General features: G+C 61.4%; 1 long non-coding RNA gene across 1 annotated transcript; it reads right to left on the bottom strand.

Moving 5' to 3' along the window:
- Nucleotides 1-11,629: 11,629 nt before the first annotated feature.
- On the bottom strand, nt 11,630-14,383 carry LOC129200436 (uncharacterized). The gene is made up of 3 exons (XR_008574885.1): nt 14,294-14,383; nt 12,813-12,894; nt 11,630-11,858 (listed from the first exon to the last, which is right to left on the bottom strand). It is a non-coding gene; the product is annotated as an uncharacterized LOC129200436 (long non-coding RNA).
- Nucleotides 14,384-17,595: the final 3,212 nt, after the last annotated feature.

Raw genomic sequence — 17,595 nt, 5'->3', positions numbered from 1 at the left:
TACCGACAGGCTACAGGACCGAGGGGGAGGAATGCAGAAACAGTGGCTGGGGGCCGGACAGAGAGACAGGGAGAGAGAGAAGGAAACAATAGCCACGGGCTACGGGGCAGAGAGAGCGAGGACCTAAAAAAGGTGGGGACAGGCAGCCCGTCAGAGCGAGATGGAAAAAGAACATAGCGGGGAGCAGAAAGCAAACCAAAAAACCCCACAGCGGGGTGGGAAAGCGAGGGGGGCAGAGGAGGGCCCGCGACGCAGAGGAGAGGCGATGGGGCCCCGCGGGCCCAGGACTCACCGCAGCTCTGGCTCTCGGCGCTGCCGGGAGAGCTTGCCAGCGCAGACGCTTCTTTCTCCCGCTCTCCGCCTTTCCTTTGCTGTCGCTCCGGTCGCTCGGCTGTCCTCCGCCTAAGAGAATACACGGGTGTCTTACAGCTCCGAGGAGACGAGTCTGCCTAGATGAGTAGCCTGCCTCCCTGCCTCCCTCGGTACGCGGCCGCACCGTGCTTTGGATTACGCGTGGCGACCCTGCGGTGCCCGTCGGCAGCCTGACCTGCCGCGGAGCGCAACGAGGGATCTTTCCTCACCCGGCGAGGCAGGCGCTCTCTTGCCTGCAGCGGGAGGCAGCTGCCGGCCGGAGAGCCTTCCATCTCTTCTTCTTCTTCTTCACCTTTCTCTGGCCATTCCAGCTTCCCTTAGGGCAGCTGCTGTCCACGGCCGGTAAGCGCTCCGCCGCCTGTCCCTTTTCGCCCCCACGCCACGAGGCGAGCCAGGCCAGGCACAGGCGAGGCGGGTGCAGTCGACGGCATCCCCAAGGGAGGGACGGGCAACCACGTCCTCAGCGCGGCCTGGGAGAGGGAAAGAAAAAGCAGTGGCCGTTACTACCGGAGGTCGGCCCTGGCCGGAGACCCTCCTCCTTCTGCAGGGGCTTCCGGAGACGCCGCTCTTTCCCCGCGCTGCTGCCGCTGCCGCCGCCGCCAGCACCCCTGTTCAGGAAGAAAGCGGCACAGGCGAGGGCCAGCTTGCCGCCTTCACGCCAGGGCTCGGGGGCGGCCTGGGGCTGCCGGACAGGCTTCCGGAGAGTCCGACCGGTAGCGCTCGTCTCGGGACACCGGGCAACGCCTCGCCGCGCGCGCGCTCTCGTAGCACGGCCGCACCGCTGCTCGGGAGCGGCTGGAAGCCTGCAGAAAACCACTCGAAACCGGCAAAAAAACCCCAACCTCGCGCTCCTGCGAGAGCAAGTCGGGCTGTCCGGCAGCCACGTCCGCGAAAACGACGCCTCCCGGCACGCACTGGCAAGCGCCGCGTGGCAGCCATTAGAGTGCCGTAAGACTACACTTCCCGGCGTGCTCCGGGGAGCCAATATGGCCGACCAGCAGCCGCGTGCCCCAAGACTGCAACTGCCGGCGTGCCGCGGGAGGCAGCCTTCCACGCTTCCTGACCCTGCGGGGACACCGTCCCGTGCCCTCACCCCAAAGCCGACTCACCCGAAAGCCCCGCCGAGCCGCGACGGCAGCCCCGAGCTCCGCAGCGCGGCTCCGGGCTGGCGCCCCCCCCCCCGCCCCCGCCCCCGCCTCCCCTCAGCCACCTCCGAAAGGCGCGGACGCCCGCCGGCTCCGGGCAGCCCCCGCCGCGCGGCTCCGGACGGTCTCCCCGCCCGGTTCCGACACGGCGCGCACCCCCCCCACCCGCCGCACGGCTCCGGGCAGCCCCCCTCCCCTCTGTGACACGGACCCCGCCGCCCCCCCGCCCCCCCGCCTCTCCTCGGAGGCGGCACCGCTGCCGCCGCCCTCCTCGGGGCTTTCCCCGGGACCCGCCGGTCCGTCCCGCTGCCCCGCTCACCTTCTCCCTCCGTGCAGCCGCAGCCCGGCGACGCCTCCGCTCCTCCCTCGGCTCACAGCAGCCCCTGCACACCGGCTGCCGGCAGCCGGTTCCGGGGAGGGGGCGTGGCGCTGCACTGCGCATGCGCGGCGCTGCCGCTGCAGTACCGAAATTTGGTCACTAGGCGGCAGCACCGAGCGAGCATGCGCTGTGCGATGCGTGAGGGGCGGGGCTTGGCGTGCGTCGGGGGCGGAGTTTGCGTGAGGGGCGGGGCTTGGCGTGCGTCGGGGGCGGAGTTTGCGTCGGGGGCGGAGTTTGCGTCGGGGGCGGAGTTTGCGTGAGGGGCGGGGCTTGGCGTGCGTCGGGGGCGGAGTTTGCGTGAGGGGCGGGGCTTGGCGTGCGTCGGGGGAGGAGTTTGCGTCGGGGGCGGAGTTTGAGTGAGGGGCGGGGCTTGGCGTGCATCGGGGGCGGAGTTTGCGTGAGGGGCGGAGTTTGCGTCGGGGGCGGAGTTTGCGTGAGGGGCGGAGTTTGCGTGAGGGGCGGGGTTTGCGTCGGGGGCGGGGCTTGGCGTGCGTCGGGGCGGAGTTTGCGTGAGGGGCGGAGTTAGCGTCGGGGGGCGGAGTTTGTGTGAGGGGCAGGGCTTGGCTTGCGTCGGGGCGGAGTTTGCGCCGGGGGCGGAGTTTGCGTGAGGGGCGGGGTTTGCGTGAGGGGCGGGGTTTGCGTCGGGGGCGGGGCTTGGCTTGCATCGGGGCGGAGTTTGCGCCGGGGCGGAGTTTACATCAGGGGCGGGGCTTGGCTTGCATCGGGGCGGAGTTTGAGTGAGGGGCGGGGCTTGGCGTAAGTCGGGGCGGAGTTTGAGTGAGGGGCGGAGTTTGCGTGAGGGGCGGGGCTTGGCGTGCATCAGAGGCGGAGTTTGTGTGAGGGGCGGAGTTTGCGTGAGGGGGGCTTGGCATGCATCAGGGGCGGAGTTTGCATGAGGGGCGGAGTTTGCATTGGGGCGGGGCTTGGCGTGCACCAGGGTCAGAGTTTGTGTGGGGGCGGAGTTTGCGTGAGGGGGGCTTGGCGTGCATCAGGGCGGAGTTTGCCTGAGGGGCGGGGCTTGGCTTGCATCAGGGCGGAGTTTGCGCCAGGGGCGGAGTTTCCATGAGGGGCGGGGCTTGGTGTGCGTGAGGGGCGGAGTTTGCGGGGGGGCGGAGTTTGCGGGGGGGGGCCCGGAGTTTGGCATGGGTCAGGGGCGGAGCCAAGAAGCATCACTTTTGGATCCCGAGGATGCGAGCAATGTGACCTTGTTGAATACGTTAATACCCCCACACACACCTCCTCCCCTGCCCTCCATCACGGCCCCTCGCCCCCCCCCCCCCCGCAAAGGAAGCGCCAACGCAGCCGGCACGGCAAAAGAGACCGCAAGCGTTTATTCAGTCACACACAGAGCCGGTTCCGGGAGAGACTCCGCACCGGGGCTCGGGGCCCGGCCCTGGGGCACCTCGGCTGTCCTACCCGGAGCCACGCTCGCCAGTCCGGCGTGGAACAGACACACGGTCGGTCCGTCAGGCTGCTGGAGAGCTGGGCTGCTATGTGCAGGCTGCCGCCAAAACCGAGGAGCCAGCTGCAGGACGCTAGAAGAGAGGAGAAAAGGGGCAGCCAGCTGGATGGGGGGGGGCGGCGGCGGCGAGCGAGAAAGCACGAGGCAAGGAAAGGGACGGCGAGTGAAGGACGGGGACAGGGAGCCTGACAGAGAGGGAGGAAGAAGCGGCAGGAAGAGAGGCAGCGGGACGGCGACCGACAAACAAGGACGGGGAGCGGGACAGAGAGGCAGAAACGACCCTGGGCGGGCAGCGCCACGGCGAGGGAGGAAAAGAGAATAAGGGCAGGGAGCCGGACCGAGAGGTACGGCGAGGGACAGCGGCACGGGGAGCAGGACAGAGCAACAGAGAATAAAAAAAGGAAGCGGGAGCGTGAGAGAACCGGGCTGGGGAGCAGGGAGAAGGAGAGATAAAAGGAGAGAGCAACAGAGGGAAAGAGGACCGGGGAGCGGGACGCTGGGGCAGAGTGAGAACAAGAGGGGCAGGGAGCAGGACAGAGGGGCAGAGGCAGAAGGAGGACAGAGGGACAGAGAGACAAAAGAGGGAGACGAGGACTGGGCAGAGGGGAGAGAAAGACGGGGGCAAGGAGCAGAGACACCAAGGTGCCAGGAAAAGGACGGTCAGATGGAGCGAGAAACAGGGTCGGGGAGCAGGACAAAAGGACAAAGAAAAAGGCGAGGAAGAAGGAAGGAAGGATAAAGGTGGGACAGGGAACGGGACATACGCAGCGAAACAAAGCAGAACAGAGAAGAGAGGACAGGGATTGAGGAACAGAGAGAGAGAGAGACGCAGGCTGGTACACAGAGACGGCGAAGGTAAGCAAAACCAGCGACGGGCAGGAGGACCTGGTTCTGACAACCCATCGCTCCCGGTGTCGCTTCCACGGCCTCAAAAAATGCGACGTGCCGCAAGACAAGAGAATGGGAGAGTGAAAGCAAAGGCACGGGAAACTTAACGCTCTTAGTAATTTCACTGAGCATCACAGCTTACAGTTACTCAATGTCTTCCGGTGTCACAGGGTGAGGTACAACTGATTTCGTCTCCATATCTCTGGACAGAGCTTTTCTCATATCTGGGGGGGGGGGGGGGGAAGAAAAAAAAAAAAAGATATTCTAAGACGACAGTCCTTGCACAAAGCCACGTTCAGCGAATTCTCTATTACAATAAGGTCGTTTCTAACCCAGAAGATTTCACAGAATCATAGAGTATCTCAAGTTGGAAGGGACCCATACGGATCACCGAGACCAAGCCCCCGCTCCACGCGGGACTACCTAAAACTAAACCGTGCGACTAAGAGCATCGTTCAGACGCTCCTTGAACTCCTGACAGGCTCGGTGGCTGCGACCGCTTCCCTGGGGAGCCTGTTCCGTGACTGACCGACCGCCCTCTCAGTGAAAAGCCTTTTCCCAACGTCCGGTCTGAACTTGCCCTGACGCAGCTTCGTCCCGTTTCCTCGGGTCCTAGTGCCGGTCACCGGAGAGAGCGGAGGTCAGCGCCTCCCCCTCCGCCGTCCCCCTCGAGGAAGGTGTAGACTGCGATGAGGTCACCCCTCGGCCTTCCCTTCTCCAAGCTGAACAAACCAAGTGACCTCAGCCGCTCCCCCTAAGTCTTGCCTCGGAGACCTCTCGCCATCTCGGTCGCCCTCCTCCGCGCACGCTCCCAGAGCGTTGCTCGGCGGCACCGCTCTCGACTGGAACCTAACGCTGCACGTAACTCAACTGAGCGGAAAGGAAATGACGGGCTAAAGGGACAAATACACGATTTAAGGCAGCCGCAACGATGGCAGATGTCTGTCCGTAGCCCTTCTAGTTATTTCACAGCGCTCCTGCGTATCAAACGAACGGTACCAGAGCAGAAAAGGTATACGGCGTGGCCACGTTACCCCTCGGGGAGGACGGCGAAAGGAGAGAAGATCTAGAAAGAGGAAGCAGCTGGTACTTCGCTTTTGGTAACAGAATTAACATCAACACGTTCCTTCCCTTTGAAATTGAAAACGCCACCCAATTCTCTGCCACTGTTGACCACCGACACTTGTAAATTTCTAGTGAAACAGCTGAGGAAAACAAAGTTTCAGGTCCCTGGCTAGGGGAAGAAATCAGGCAAGCGCCGCCGTTCCTTCCCCCCGACAACACTAGCAAAAAAAACCAGCCGCTGGGGGCGAGCGTTCCTCCGAAAGAAAAATCAGGTGAGAAACCGCATTTTTATTTTCAGCTTACCTACAGGATAAATGTCTTTGTAGTTGCTACAAAACGTGTAAACTGCACAAAGATTAAGTTTTGTAACCGATCTAAGGTTCAGTACGAAAAACTACCTAAAGGAGTACGCAAAGTCCCACTCATCAACAATTATCTGACCCTGTTTCATATTAAAAAAAAAAAAAAAAAAAAAAAGTAATGCTAATCACACAGACAAGCCCAGGAACCCTCCACATGAGAATCTTTCCGTTCAGCCGGAGGCAGAACGAGTACTTACCACGGGCATCCTCATCTGGCTCTCCGCTGCTAGCAGAGCGGCACGCCAACGCTGTCCGGTACACGCCGTAGTACGCCTAGTTGCTTCTACGTATTTACCGCCGCCTGATTTGATACTCTCACAAAGAGATCGACGAAAAAGCCACCCTTTCTTTGAAAAAATAAAAACCAAAACCACACAGTTAAGGAACGGTAGGCGAACGTATTTCTAAATCATAACCCACGGCTTGCAGGCAGACCAAGAGCAGCTCTGACGATGCGGTACGCTCATCAAACATCTTTCACGCAGGAATAACAGATGTACTCCTTTACCACGGGACGCAGCCGGCACAGGGACAAATTTCATGCTGTTTTTGTCACACGACCGTCCTTCTGCACCAGCCAGTGGGTTCAGAATTAAGGACGGGACAGGCTAAACGCTCACACGAGCCTCCTATCCGTAAGAAACTATTAAAAATAGAAAAAAAAACTTCCACGTTTTAGATCGCGTTGCCTTAGGGACTGCCTCCTTCAAAGCCTGCCTGTTGGGGGGGGGGGGGGGGGGGGCGCGTGTGCGCGCACGCACGCGCGTGAGGCGTGGAAATCGGTCGCAGAATTCAGTTGCCTAACGAGAGACGGCCCTTCTCCTCGCAAGGCAAACGTTTCAAAACGTCGCACTCTTTTCCGATTTTACCGGCTGGTACTGGGGTTGCCCTACCAGCATGAGTTGGGGACCCGTCCCTCTGGGTCCGTGCGACGCCAAATTAAATATTCTGCAAGTAACCGAGCAGGAGATGGAAAGTAAGCTAAGATGCTCTCTGCCGTACAAGGTTTGTTCGCCATCGTCCCCGAGGGAATCGCACAAAGCCCACGCTTGCCGAACCGGTACGTCGGAGGCCCTACGGGAAACGGCGCTGACGTTTCGCCAAGCTCTTCTCCTGTCAAGAAGAGGACCTTTTCTGCGGCATCCCTATTGGCGTTCGGCCTGCTTTCGGCTCATTCTGGCAGGTCAGCTTTCAGAGAAAGCCTGAGATTTCAAACCGCCAAGCAACATTCACCATTCTTGCTCTCTGACTACGGGGAATTTCAGCGAATCGGAACGCTACTTGGAGCCACGTTCCGGGTCTGTTTCGCCGCAAACCAAATATCTAAGCCACGGACCGGGCGCCCGTAGAAAAATTACTTTAAAAGATTAAAGACAAGCACAGTACTCACTTTTGTGAAATTTCTTCCGGTAGCGCCATCAATTTAGCGGCCGAACCCAGCCGTCGAAATTCCGGTGCAACGGAGCGAGCAGGAACGCGTCCGTGCCGCTCTTCCCTGGCCACGGAGCCTTCCGCTCTACCCGTTACTGCGAACGTACGGAGCATCGGCGCAGCAGCACCTGTGGAATAACGCACCGCCCACAGCTATACAGAAGAAGAATCCGAGACGACGGTAGAAGACCCCAGACCAAAAGTCACCGCGGGACTAAGGGACGCGCGGACAGCGCGCGAGGGGCGGGTGTCCGGGACCCAAGCGTGGAACGGCCCCGGGATTTCTTTGTTCGGGGTCCCTCTCTTTGGAGGCGCCCCGCCCGGGCCGATCCCGCTGCTGCACCTTTCAGTTACGTTAATTATTTTACAAAATCCGACACCCGGAGACTGCTGCCGGAAGCCTCGGGTCGAGCCCGAAGGAGGAGGAGGAGGAGGAAGCGCGCCCGAGAAGAAGCGTGCGCGCGACACCGTGAACGGGGTGCGAACGCTGGGGCGGCAGCTGCTCCTCCTCAAACAGAGACAGAGAGAGAAAGAAGAGGGGGAAAGCCACAGGGTACAGAGGGCGGAAGTGGAAAAGAGGGGCCGGGAGCCGGACAGAGGGAGGTGGAGAAAGAGGCCGTCGGAAGGGAAGGGACGGGCTGCGGGGCAGAGGGGGACTTGCCAGCGCCAGGTTCGCGGTTCCACCCGATAATCGTAAAGGTCTCTGCCAACCTCGACGATTCGGTCGCTTTAAAAAACAATCGGGATCTCGAGGCGGACCGAGGGAGAGACGGAGAATATAAAAACGGTCGCGGCTAAGAGGGCAGAGAGGGAGGAATCGCGAGACAGGGAGAGGCAAGCCGGGCAGGGGAAAAAGTCCCGACAGGCTTCTGCAGCGACAGGGAGGAATTGAAGATTCGAGAGAGGGAGCTGGACAGAGAGAGAGACGGGGAAAGGTAAGACGGTGGCGAGCTACCGGGCAGAGAAGCAGAGTTTAATGCCGGGGACCGGGAGAGGGACAGAGAGGGAAGGAGAAAGGAACGAAGGGACGGGCTGCGGGGCAGACAGGGAGGAAGGAAGGAAGGAAGAAAGAAAGAGGGACAGGGAGCCAGACGAACCGCGACGGGGAAAGAAAAAGGTACCGACGGGCTAGGAGGCAGAGAGGGGAGACTTTAGAAAAACAGGGACGGGGAGCGAGACGGAGCCAGACCGAAAAAAGGAACCATAGCGACGGGTGCCGGGACAGAGAGGCGGGCCTTCAAAACGAGGGGCAGGGAAGAGGCTCAAGAGGGACGGAGAAAGAGAGAGACTCACGACGACTCGCTACGGAGCCGAGAAGGAAGACCTCGAACAACAGGAACGAGGAGCCGCACAGAGAGAGCCAGAGATGGCAGAAATACCGACAGGCTACAGGACCGAGGGGGAGGAATGCAGAAACAGTGGCTGGGGGCCGGACAGAGAGACAGGGAGAGAGAGAAGGAAACAATAGCCACGGGCTACGGGGCAGAGAGAGCGAGGACCTAAAAAAGGTGGGGACAGGCAGCCCGTCAGAGCGAGATGGAAAAAGAACATAGCGGGGAGCAGAAAGCAAACCAAAAAACCCCACAGCGGGGTGGGAAAGCGAGGGGGGCAGAGGAGGGCCCGCGACGCAGAGGAGAGGCGATGGGGCCCCGCGGGCCCAGGACTCACCGCAGCTCTGGCTCTCGGCGCTGCCGGGAGAGCTTGCCAGCGCAGACGCTTCTTTCTCCCGCTCTCCGCCTTTCCTTTGCTGTCGCTCCGGTCGCTCGGCTGTCCTCCGCCTAAGAGAATACACGGGTGTCTTACAGCTCCGAGGAGACGAGTCTGCCTAGATGAGTAGCCTGCCTCCCTGCCTCCCTCGGTACGCGGCCGCACCGTGCTTTGGATTACGCGTGGCGACCCTGCGGTGCCCGTCGGCAGCCTGACCTGCCGCGGAGCGCAACGAGGGATCTTTCCTCACCCGGCGAGGCAGGCGCTCTCTTGCCTGCAGCGGGAGGCAGCTGCCGGCCGGAGAGCCTTCCATCTCTTCTTCTTCTTCTTCACCTTTCTCTGGCCATTCCAGCTTCCCTTAGGGCAGCTGCTGTCCACGGCCGGTAAGCGCTCCGCCGCCTGTCCCTTTTCGCCCCCACGCCACGAGGCGAGCCAGGCCAGGCACAGGCGAGGCGGGTGCAGTCGACGGCATCCCCAAGGGAGGGACGGGCAACCACGTCCTCAGCGCGGCCTGGGAGAGGGAAAGAAAAAGCAGTGGCCGTTACTACCGGAGGTCGGCCCTGGCCGGAGACCCTCCTCCTTCTGCAGGGGCTTCCGGAGACGCCGCTCTTTCCCCGCGCTGCTGCCGCTGCCGCCGCCGCCAGCACCCCTGTTCAGGAAGAAAGCGGCACAGGCGAGGGCCAGCTTGCCGCCTTCACGCCAGGGCTCGGGGGCGGCCTGGGGCTGCCGGACAGGCTTCCGGAGAGTCCGACCGGTAGCGCTCGTCTCGGGACACCGGGCAACGCCTCGCCGCGCGCGCGCTCTCGTAGCACGGCCGCACCGCTGCTCGGGAGCGGCTGGAAGCCTGCAGAAAACCACTCGAAACCGGCAAAAAAACCCCAACCTCGCGCTCCTGCGAGAGCAAGTCGGGCTGTCCGGCAGCCCCGTCCGCGAAAACGACGCCTCCCGGCACGCACTGGCAAGCGCCGCGTGGCAGCCATTAGAGTGCCGTAAGACTACACTTCCCGGCGTGCTCCGGGGAGCCAATATGGCCGACCAGCAGCCGCGTGCCCCAAGACTGCAACTGCCGGCGTGCCGCGGGAGGCAGCCTTCCACGCTTCCTGACCCTGCGGGGACACCGTCCCGTGCCCTCACCCCAAAGCCGACTCACCCGAAAGCCCCGCCGAGCCGCGACGGCAGCCCCGAGCTCCGCAGCGCGGCTCCGGGCTGGCGCCCCCCCCCCCGCCCCCCCCCCGCCTCCCCTCAGCCACCTCCGAAAGGCGCGGACGCCCGCCGGCTCCGGGCAGCCCCCGCCGCGCGGCTCCGGACGGTCTCCCCGCCCGGTTCCGACACGGCGCGCACCCCCCCCCACCCGCCGCACGGCTCCGGGCAGCCCCCCCTCCCCTCTGTGACACGGACCCCGCCGCCCCCCCGCCCCCCCCGCCTCTCCTCGGAGGCGGCACCGCTGCCGCCGCCCTCCTCGGGGCTTTCCCCGGGACCCGCCGGTCCGTCCCGCTGCCCCGCTCACCTTCTCCCTCCGTGCAGCCGCAGCCCGGCGACGCCTCCGCTCCTCCCTCGGCTCACAGCAGCCCCTGCACACCGGCTGCCGGCAGCCGGTTCCGGGGAGGGGGCGTGGCGCTGCACTGCGCATGCGCGGCGCTGCCGCTGCAGTACCGAAATTTGGTCACTAGGCGGCAGCACCGAGCGAGCATGCGCTGTGCGATGCGTGAGGGGCGGGGCTTGGCGTGCGTCGGGGGCGGAGTTTGCGTGAGGGGCGGGGCTTGGCGTGCGTCGCGGGCGGAGTTTGCGTCGGGGGCGGAGTTTGCGTGAGGGGCGGGGCTTGGCATGCGTCGGGGGCGGAGTTTGCGTGAGGGGCGGGGCTTGGCGTGCGTCGGGGGAGGAGTTTGCGTCGGGGCGGAGTTTGAGTGAGGGGCGGGGCTTGGCGTGCATCGGGGGCGGAGTTTGCGTGAGGGGCGGAGTTTGCGTCGGGGGCGGGGCTTGGCGTGCGTCGAGGGGCGGAGTTTGCGTCGGGGGCGGGGCTTGGCGTGCGTCGGGGGCGGAGTTTGCGTGAGGGGCGGAGTTAGCGTCGGGGGGCGGAGTTTGTGTGAGGGGCGGGGCTTGGCTTGCGTCGGGGCGGAGTTTGCGCCGGGGGCGGAGTTTGCGTGAGGGGCGGGGTTTGCGTGAGGGGCGGGGTTTGCGTCAGGGGCAGGGCTTGGCTTGCATCGGGGCGGAGTTTGCGCCGGGGCGGAGTTTACATCAGGGGCGGGGCTTGGCTTGCGTCGGGGCGGAGTTTGAGTGAGGGGCGGGGCTTGGCGTAAGTCGGGGCGGAGTTTGCGTGAGGGGCGGGGTTTGCGTGAGGGGCGGGGCTTGGCGTGCATCAGAGGCGGAGTTTGTGTGAGGGGCGGAGTTTGCGTGAGGGGGGCTTGGCATGCATCAGGGGCGGAGTTTGCATTGGGGCGGGGCTTGGCGTGCGCCAGGGTCAGAGTTTGTGTGGGGGTGGAGTTTGCGTGAGGGGGGCTTGGCATGCATCAGGGCGGAGTTTGCCTGAGGGGCGGGGCTTGGCTTGCATCAGGGCGGAGTTTGCACCAGGGGCGGAGTTTCCATGAGGGGCGGGGCTTGGTGTGCGTGAGGGGCGGAGTTTGCAGGGGGGGGCCCGGAGTTTGGCATGGGTCAGGGGCGGAGCCAAGAAGCATCACTTTTGGATCCCGAGGATGCGAGCAATGTGACCTTGTTGAATACGTTAATACCCCCACACACACCTCCTCCCCTGCCCTCCATCACGGCCCCTCGCCCCCCCCCCCCCCCCCCCCCCCCGCAAAGGAAGCGCCAACGCAGCCGGCACGGCAAAAGAGACCGCAAGCGTTTATTCAGTCACACACAGAGCCGGTTCCGGGAGAGACTCCGCACCGGGGCTCGGGGCCCGGCCCTGGGGCACCTCGGCTGTCCTACCCGGAGCCACGCTCGCCAGTCCGGCGTGGAACAGACACACGGTCGGTCCGTCAGGCTGCTGGAGAGCTGGGCTGCTATGTGCAGGCTGCCGCCAAAACCGAGGAGCCAGCTGCAGGACGCTAGAAGAGAGGAGAAAAGGGGCAGCCAGCTGGATGGGGGGGGCGGCGGCGGCGAGCGAGAAAGCACGAGGCAAGGAAAGGGACGGCGAGTGAAGGACGGGGACAGGGAGCCTGACAGAGAGGGAGGAAGAAGCGGCAGGAAGAGAGGCAGCGGGACGGTGACCGACAAACCAGGACGGGGAGCGGGACAGAGAGGCAGAAACGACCCTGGGCGGGCAGCGCCACGGCGAGGGAGGAAAAGAGAATAAGGGCAGGGAGCCGGACCGAGAGGTACGGCGAGGGACAGCGGCACGGGGAGCAGGACAGAGCAACAGAGAATAAAAAAAGGAAGCGGGAGCGTGAGAGAACCGGGCTGGGGAGCAGGGAGAAGGAGAGATAAAAGGAGAGAGCAACAGAGGGAAAGAGGACCGGGGAGCGGGACGCTGGGGCAGAGTGAGAACAAGAGGGGCAGGGAGCAGGACAGAGGGGCAGAGGCAGAAGGAGGACAGAGGGACAGAGAGACAAAAGAGGGAGACGAGGACTGGGCAGAGGGGAGAGAAAGACGGGGGCAAGGAGCAGAGACACCAAGGTGCCAGGAAAAGGACGGTCAGATTGAGCGAGAAACAGGGTCGGGGAGCAGGACAAAAGGACAAAGAAAAAGGCGAGGAAGAAGGAAGGAAGGATAAAGGTGGGACAGGGAACGGGACATACGCAGCGAAACAAAGCAGAACAGAGAAGAGAGGACAGGGATTGAGGAACAGAGAGAGAGAGACGCAGGCTGGTACACAGAGACGGCGAAGGTAAGCAAAACCAGCGACGGGCAGGAGGACCTGGTTCTGACAACCCATCGCTCCCGGTGTCGCTTCCACGGCCTCAAAAAATGCGACGTGCCGCAAGACAAGAGAATGGGAGAGTGAAAGCAAAGGCACGGGAAACTTAACGCTCTTAGTAATTTCACTGAGCATCACAGCTTACAGTTACTCAATGTCTTCCGGTGTCACAGGGTGAGGTACAACTGATTTCGTCTCCATATCTCTGGACAGAGCTTTTCTCATATCTGGGGGGGGGGGGGGGGGGAAAAAAAAAAAAAAGATATTCTAAGACGACAGTCCTTGCACAAAGCCACGTTCAGCGAATTCTCTATTACAATAAGGTCGTTTCTAACCCAGAAGATTTCACAGAATCATAGAGTATCTCAAGTTGGAAGGGACCCATACGGATCACCGAGACCAAGCCCCCGCTCCACGCGGGACTACCTAAAACTAAACCGTGCGACTAAGAGCATCGTTCAGACGCTCCTTGAACTCCTGACAGGCTCGGTGGCTGCGACCGCTTCCCTGGGGAGCCTGTTCCGTGACTGAGCGACCGCCCTCTCAGTGAAAAGCCTTTTCCCAACGTCCGGTCTGAACTTGCCCTGACGCAGCTTCGTCCCGTTTCCTCGGGTCCTAGTGCCGGTCACCGGAGAGAGCGGAGGTCAGCGCCTCCCCCTCCGCCGTCCCCCTCGAGGAAGGTGTAGACTGCGATGAGGTCACCCCTCGGCCTTCCCTTCTCCAAGCTGAACAAACCAAGTGACCTCAGCCGCTCCCCCTAAGTCTTGCCTCGGAGACCTCTCGCCATCTCGGTCGCCCTCCTCCGCGCACGCTCCCAGAGCGTTGCTCGGCGGCACCGCTCTCGACTGGAACCTAACGCTGCACGTAACTCAACTGAGCGGAAAGGAAATGACGGGCTAAAGGGACAAATACACGATTTAAGGCAGCCGCAACGATGGCAGATGTCTGTCCGTAGCCCTTCTAGTTATTTCACAGCGCTCCTGCGTATCAAACGAACGGTACCAGAGCAGAAAAGGTATACGGCGTGGCCACGTTACCCCTCGGGGAGGACGGCGAAAGGAGAGAAGATCTAGAAAGAGGAAGCAGCTGGTACTTCGCTTTTGGTAACAGAATTAACATCAACACGTTCCTTCCCTTTGAAATTGAAAACGCCACCCAATTCTCTGCCACTGTTGACCACCGACACTTGTAAATTTCTAGTGAAACAGCTGAGGAAAACAAAGTTTCAGGTCCCTGGCTAGGGGAAGAAATCAGGCAAGCGCCGCCGTTCCTTCCCCCCGACAACACTAGCAAAAAAAAACCAGCCGCTGGGGGCGAGCGTTCCTCCGAAAGAAAAATCAGGTGAGAAACCGCATTTTTATTTTCAGCTTACCTACAGGATAAATGTCTTTGTAGTTGCTACAAAACGTGTAAACTGCACAAAGATTAAGTTTTGTAACCGATCTAAGGTTCAGTACGAAAAACTACCTAAAGGAGTACGCAAAGTCCCACTCATCAACAATTATCTGACCCTGTTTCATATTAAAAAAAAAAAAAAAAAAAAAGTAACGCTAATCACACAGACAAGCCCAGGAACCCTCCACATGAGAATCTTTCCGTTCAGCCGGAGGCAGAACGAGTACTTACCACGGGCATCCTCATCTGGCTCTCCGCTGCTAGCAGAGCGGCACGCCAACGCTGTCCGGTACACGCCGTAGTACGCCTAGTTGCTTCTACGTATTTACCGCCGCCTGATTTGATACTCTCACAAAGAGATCGACGAAAAAGCCACCCTTTCTTTGAAAAAATAAAAACCAAAACCACACAGTTAAGGAACGGTAGGCGAACGTATTTCTAAATCATAACCCACGGCTTGCAGGCAGACCAAGAGCAGCTCTGACGATGCGGTACGCTCATCAAACATCTTTCACGCAGGAATAACAGATGTACTCCTTTACCACGGGACGCAGCCGGCACAGGGACAAATTTCATGCTGTTTTTGTCACACGACCGTCCTTCTGCACCAGCCAGTGGGTTCAGAATTAAGGACAGGACAGGCTAAACGCTCACACGAGCCTCCTATCCGTAAGAAACTATTAAAAATAGAAAAAAAAACTTCCACGTTTTAGATCGCGTTGCCTTAGGGACTGCCTCCTTCAAAGCCTGCCTGTTGGGGGGGGGGGGGTGGGGGGGCGCGTGTGCGCGCACGCACGCGCGTGAGGCGTGGAAATCGGTCGCAGAATTCAGTTGCCTAACGAGAGACGGCCCTTCTCCTCGCAAGGCAAACGTTTCAAAACGTCGCACTCTTTTCCGATTTTACCGGCTGGTACTGGGGTTGCCCTACCAGCATGAGTTGGGGACCCGTCCCTCTGGGTCCGTGCGACGCCAAATTAAATATTCTGCAAGTAACCGAGCAGGAGATGGAAAGTAAGCTAAGATGCTCTCTGCCGTACAAGGTTTGTTCGCCATCGTCCCCGAGGGAATCGCACAAAGCCCACGCTTGCCGAACCGGTACGTCGGAGGCCCTACGGGAAACGGCGCTGACGTTTCGCCAAGCTCTTCTCCTGTCAAGAAGAGGACCTTTTCTGCGGCATCCCTATTGGCGTTCGGCCTGCTTTCGGCTCATTCTGGCAGGTCAGCTTTCAGAGAAAGCCTGAGATTTCAAACCGCCAAGCAACATTCACCATTCTTGCTCTCTGACTACGGGGAATTTCAGCGAATCGGAACGCTACTTGGAGCCACGTTCCGGGTCTGTTTCGCCGCAAACCAAATATCTAAGCCACGGACCGGGCGCCCGTAGAAAAATTACTTTAAAAGATTAAAGACAAGCACAGTACTCACTTTTGTGAAATTTCTTCCGGTAGCGCCATCAATTTAGCGGCCGAACCCAGCCGTCGAAATTCCGGTGCAACGGAGCGAGCAGGAACGTGTCCGTGCCGCTCTTCCCTGGCCACGGAGCCTTCCGCTCTACCCGTTACTGCGAACGTACGGAGCATCGGCGCAGCAGCACCTGTGGAATAACGCACCGCCCACAGCTATACAGAAGAAGAATCCGAGACGACGGTAGAAGACCCCAGACCAAAAGTCACCGCGGGACTAAGGGACGCGCGGACAGCGCGCGAGGGGCGGGTGTCCGGGACCCAAGCGTGGAACGGCCCCGGGATTTCTTTGTTCGGGGTCCCTCTCTTTGGAGGCGCCCCGCCCGGGCCGATCCCGCTGCTGCACCTTTCAGTTACGTTAATTATTTTACAAAATCCGACACCCGGAGACTGCTGCCGGAAGCCTCGGGTCGAGCCCGAAGGAGGAGGAGGAGGAGGAAGCGCGCCCGAGAAGAAGCGTGCGCGCGACACCGTGAACGGGGTGCGAACGCTGGGGCGGCAGCTGCTCCTCCTCAAATAGAGACAGAGAGAGAAAGAAGAGGGGGAAAGCCACAGGGTACAGAGGGTGGAAGTGGAAAAGAGGGGCCGGGAGCCGGACAGAGGGAGGTGCAGAAAGAGGCCGTCGGAAGGGAAGGGACGGGCTGCGGGGCAGAGGGGGACTTGCCAGCGCCAGGTTCGCGGTTCCACCCGATAATCGTAAAGGTCTCTGCCAACCTCGACGATTCGGTCGCTTTAAAAAACAATCGGGATCTCGAGGCGGACCGAGGGAGAGACGGAGAATATAAAAACGGTCGCGGCTAAGAGGGCAGAGAGGGAGGAATCGCGAGACAGGGAGAGGCAAGCCGGGCAGGGGAAAAAAGTCCCGACAGGCTTCTGCAGCGACAGGGAGGAATTGAAGATTCGAGAGAGGGAGCTGGACAGAGAGAGAGACGGGGAAAGGTAAGACGGTGGCGAGCTACCGGGCAGAGAAGCAGAGTTTAATGCCGGGGACCGGGAGAGGGACAGAGAGGGAAGGAGAAAGGAACGAAGGGACGGGCTGCGGGGCAGACAGGGAGGAAGGAAGGAAGAAAGAAAGAGGGACAGGGAGCCAGACGAACCGCGACGGGGAAAGAAAAAGGTACCGACGGGCTAGGAGGCAGAGAGGGGAGACTTTAGAAAAACAGGGACGGGGAGCGAGACGGAGCCAGACCGAAAAAAGGAACCATAGCGACGGGTGCCGGGACAGAGAGGCGGGCCTTCAAAACGAGGGGCAGGGAAGAGGCTCAAGAGGGACGGAGAAAGAGAGAGACTCACGACGACTCGCTACGGAGCCGAGAAGGAAGACCTCGAACAACAGGAACGAGGAGCCGCACAGAGAGAGCCAGAGATGGCAGAAATACCGACAGGCTACAGGACCGAGGGGGAGGAATGCAGAAACAGTGGCTGGGGGCCGGACAGAGAGACAGGGAGAGAGAGAAGGAAACAATAGCCACGGGCTACGGGGCAGAGAGAGCGAGGACCTAAAAAAGGTGGGGACAGGCAGCCCGTCAGAGCGAGATGGAAAAAGAACATAGCGGGGAGCAGAAAGCAAACCAAAAAACCCCACAGCGGGGTGGGAAAGCGAGGGGGGCAGAGGAGGGCCCGCGACGCAGAGGAGAGGCGATGGGGCCCCGCGGGCCCAGGACTCACCGCAGCTCTGGCTCTCGGCGCTGCCGGGAGAGCTTGCCAGCGCAGACGCTTCTTTCTCCCGCTCTCCGCCTTTCCTTTGCTGTCGCTCCGGTCGCTCGGCTGTCCTCCGCCTAAGAGAATACACGGGTGTCTTACAGCTCCGAGGAGACGAGTCTGCCTAGATGAGTAGCCTGCCTCCCTGCCTCCCTCGGTACGCGGCCGCACCGTGCTTTGGATTACGCGTGGCGACCCTGCGGTGCCCGTCGGCAGCCTGACCTGCCGCGGAGCGCAACGAGGGATCTTTCCTCACCCGGCGAGGCAGGCGCTCTCTTGCCTGCAGCGGGAGGCAGCTGCCGGCCGGAGAGCCTTCCATCTCTTCTTCTTCTTCTTCACCTTTCTCTGGCCATTCCAGCTTCCCTTAGG

Source organism: Grus americana, unplaced genomic scaffold (genome assembly GCF_028858705.1).
Source record: "Grus americana isolate bGruAme1 unplaced genomic scaffold, bGruAme1.mat scaffold_123, whole genome shotgun sequence".
NCBI classification, from domain to species: domain Eukaryota; kingdom Metazoa; phylum Chordata; class Aves; order Gruiformes; family Gruidae; genus Grus; species Grus americana.
The sequence above is the reverse complement of the archived record's forward strand: the minus strand, read 5'-3'. Positions and strand labels throughout refer to the sequence as shown.